General features: G+C 36.7%; 1 protein-coding gene across 1 annotated transcript in view; it reads right to left on the bottom strand.

Annotated features, from left to right (window-relative positions):
* LOC107099311 (SH3 and PX domain-containing protein 2A-like) overlaps window positions 1-4,238 on the bottom strand; it is a gene marked incomplete at its 3' end in the record, with an annotated part of 98,110 nt that overhangs the window by 85,893 nt on the left and 7,979 nt on the right. The gene's annotated exons all lie outside the window — the stretch shown is intronic.

Raw genomic sequence — 4,238 nt, forward strand, 5'->3', positions numbered from 1 at the left:
GATAATGGATGGAAGGACGGATGGATGGATGGACGGACGGACGGATGGATGATGGATTGATAATGAATGGATGGATGGACGGATGGATGATGGATGGATGGACGGATGGATGGAAGGATGGACGGATGGATGGATGGATGGATGGATGGATGGACGGACAGATGGACGGACGGACCGACGGACTGACGGACGGATGGATCGATGGACGGACGGATGATGGATGGATGGATGGATGTATAGATGGATGGATGGATGGATGAACGGATGGATGGATGGATGGATGGACGGACAGCCGGACGGACGGCCGGATGGATGGAGGGATGGATGGAGGGATGGAGTCCATGTTCAGTTAAATTTGGAGTTGATAATCTCTTGAAGATTTTCTCAGAGCCTAACCCTGCTGTAAACTTCTCCGCCACGCTAAACACGACCTGTTTGCTGTGATCATTGGTCTTCATAGCGTTATTTCCTCAAGGCCTTCAAAGAATATCTACAATTACATCGAGATTAAAAACATGCAAAGGACACTTGCTAATTGGACCACTTTTTATGGCTCAGGGTTATTCAAGCAAAATAGATTTATTACATGGCAACAGATTATACATTTATTCAAGTCAGTATTATAATGCAAGAAGCTTGAGAAAACACAGTTTAAATGTTGCTTTCTTCTTTACTTGTTAAAAAAGCTGGGCCTTGACTCCCAGTTACAAATTATAATGGAATATCTGGAAAGTTATTTTCTCTGACATCATTATATTAGCCAACAGGTTCATAAATTTGTTTTTGATCAGAGAACAGAGATAGAAGCAGCTGCGGATTTAAAGGTGAAACAGATTTACTGGGATATGAGAAATGCAAAAACATTTATCTCCAAGTTTACCAGGAAGTTTACAAGAAAAAACTGTGCCATCATTAAATTCAACATATCTTTTAATCTTTTGTAATCCAGCAAGACTCAGAAATAGCTGTGCCAGCCAACCCAAAGACAGCCAGACTCACAGGATTTAAAATTTAAATATAAGAAACCTACAAGAAATAAAACACATATAATAAAATAAAAATCTACGGAGCCCCTCTGATGACATGGTCAAAAAAATTTTTTAATTGTGGCCACGAAGTAGTATTTCGTGGCCACGCAATAAGTATAACGTGCGCACAAAATACTACTTCGTGGCCACAATTAAACATTTTTTTTGACCATGTCATCAGAGGGGCTCCGTAAAAATCAGTGTTAAAGATTTTTAAAATTTTCGAGCTGGAAATGTCCCCAGATTTGATTTCAGAAATCTGGTCACCTTACTATAAACTATAACAGCCCAGAATTTGCTATGAAAAATTGTTTGGATGTTAATCACAGCTGTGCTAATGGTGATGCTCTACAAACAGCATTGAGCCAAACAAAGATGGCTGCTCCATTCTACATCTTGCCTTGATGTCCTTCATCACAAACACAAGCTTGACTAAATGAAACATAGCCAATCCACAGCAAATCCAGTTTTCCTAATGGGAAGGATTCAAGTTCTTTATCCTGAATATAACTGTTGTTTATTATAATGACAGCCGTAATAATCAACAGATGTTGCTTTTTACCTCCAGCTAAATGTTACTTTTTTCAGGAGAGAAGCCATAATCATATAAAAAGCATGAAAAATATGAACTAGTAATTGCACTAACAGGGGCTTAATCAGACTCCCCATTTAATTAAACTTTAATGAATTGTTGATTAACTCATTTATCTGCTGTCATGTCTGTGGTTTAGGAAATAACTGGAACATTTTAAAACAAATAAACAAGGAGAATTACTAGTATATTCAAAAGAAACTGTGTGAAAAAGGCAAATAGAGCCTGAAGTTTATTTAGATTATATGAGATTTTTTTTATACATTGACTCAGACTGCTTCAGATTAAAACAATGGACTTTTAATGTTTTTATTTTAATGAACCAGGATTCCATGGAGAAACATGAAAGCTGATTATCACAGCATGTCAGCCAAGAGGGGATGTTACTAATACCAATACATATCAATATTTTAAAAAATTACAATTTCTAAACTATATTTTTTATTTATTATTTTTGATAATTCATTTATTTCTGTTTAAATAGAGCCAAATCACAACACATGTAGTTTCAGGGCATTAAAAGGTTAAACGGATCCTACAGACTCAATTTTTACGTTCAAATTTGATCCTAGTTATCAAACTATGCGTTCAAGTTTAGCTTTACTTTTCCAACTGGTTAAAAAGTTTTCTATTGAAAGAGACCAGCAGATTGCATTGAGTGCAGCATTTACTGTTCCTGAATGAGCATGCAGCTGTTTTATTTTGCCACAATCCCTCATCATGAGCATGCATGTAGCGCCTTATCAGGAAGTAACCTCCAGCAGATTTTTTTAAAATTAAGTTTTCAAATCTATAGAGCACATACAATGGGTTGCACTGACTACTTAGCGAAAAGATATGACTAGGAGAGGTTCTCACAGAAAGTAAGAGTTAACCACTAAAAACAGGTCCAAGTTTATCATCTGTAGATGGACAACATAGGGAGCAGTGGCTCAGTTGATGTCCACTCTAGCAAGATGTTAGTTAAACAAAGCACCAGGCCAGATGTAGCTTCTCTAAAGGAAACAAAGCTAAAAACCGAACAACAGAAATTAATTGAGAGTAGCAGCAGAATGTAGCAGACTGAAGGAAAGTAGTCTGCAAGTCCTCCAGCGGTTTAACTGCATAACAGCATATATACAGATATATCTCAGAACAAGCTAAGCCACTTACACAGAATAAGTAGGTGTATCAAAATAAATGTTGAATAAATAGATAACAAAATAATATAAAAATAACATAATGTTTATTATGGCTTAGTTCTGTATGCTTGTTGCTGCTCTGTTTTAAACTAAAGCACTTAAGTCACGTGAAATCTACATGAGCTAAAAAACACAGAAAACCTAGAAAAGCTCTAAGACTGAAAGAAATTGATTTACGTTTCACACCCATTTCTGCCTCCATCTCGACAGAACGAAGGATCAAGAAATACTTAATACTTCTTCTTGCCTTTAGGAATGAAAAAAAAAACAATGGCAGCTATTTTCAAATGTTTCTTTGCTTAAAAAGAGGGTGCTAAGGACATTGTGTTCCGTGGATTATCAGCCACAAGCAGACATGTATTCTATTATAATTACTTACGGCATTTACTTTGCACAATACAGTACACTAATGAGACAAAGAAAATGCATGAGAATGCAGTTCAACTGTCCCCTAGCGATGTAAGAAAACATGTTTTTGTTCCATCTGTCTGTTAAGGAGCATCCATACATCCATTTTTTCTTTGGTAGTGTTGAATTTTTTCCAACATCCTTTTTTAAGCAGCACCTCCTGCTTAATTTGACCCATTTTACAATATTATCCTTCCTTAAGAAAAGAAGAGAAAGCCCTGTGCTAAACTGACCCGTCTTTAATCCAGACCTGCTTCTCAGTATCAACATTTAAAGCCTTTTAAATTGAAAAAGTACAAAAAAACACGTTATCTGGTGATGAGCAAATAAAAATCTAGAAAAAGAATTAGAGCAGGACATTTTTTTACCCTGAAATACACGGCAGACGATCAAATTAACTCAAAAACGGCAGAAAATTTTACGTAGTTTAGAAAGAAACCTCCAAATCTGAGTAATTTCACATAACTTTGTTCCATGATGTTGATATTTATCATCAATACTTTCTTTAAAAACATTAATAAACCCCATTCATGAGCTTTCAACTGAGAAAAGAAAAAACTGAATATGATGTTTGCTCCAATATAAGAGAGAACAAGCTGAACTCCTGCATGCAGAGCAGAACAAGGGTGCTAATTGTGTCCACATATCATTACGCCTGAGGGTCTGCAGCGCTGTAATTGAGTATTAGGGAGATTGTGTTCCTTTCATTGTGGTCATTCATTATGACTTGTTTATGAGGCTGAAACAGGATCTGAACTGGAGTCGTGAAGCACAGAACTTCAACACACACTCACACTTCCAACAAGCCTGCTATTGACGAGTGAACAGGGGGGGCATTAGGTCTCAGAGGGCAAAAGGAGTTCCTTAAAGCGCCCAGATATAAACAGATTAATTATAATGTTACAAACGTCCAACTCTAACCATAAACTAGGCCTCCATGGGGCCTACAGCTAAACTTCATTTTATTTCTGCCAAAAAATATCCTCTGCTGCAAAGAACAGCCCAACAATCAGATTATTCACACACCTG

Source organism: Cyprinodon variegatus, unplaced genomic scaffold (assembly GCF_000732505.1).
Source record: "Cyprinodon variegatus isolate N-32 unplaced genomic scaffold, C_variegatus-1.0 Scaffold858, whole genome shotgun sequence".
In the NCBI taxonomy this organism is placed as follows: domain Eukaryota; kingdom Metazoa; phylum Chordata; class Actinopteri; order Cyprinodontiformes; family Cyprinodontidae; genus Cyprinodon; species Cyprinodon variegatus.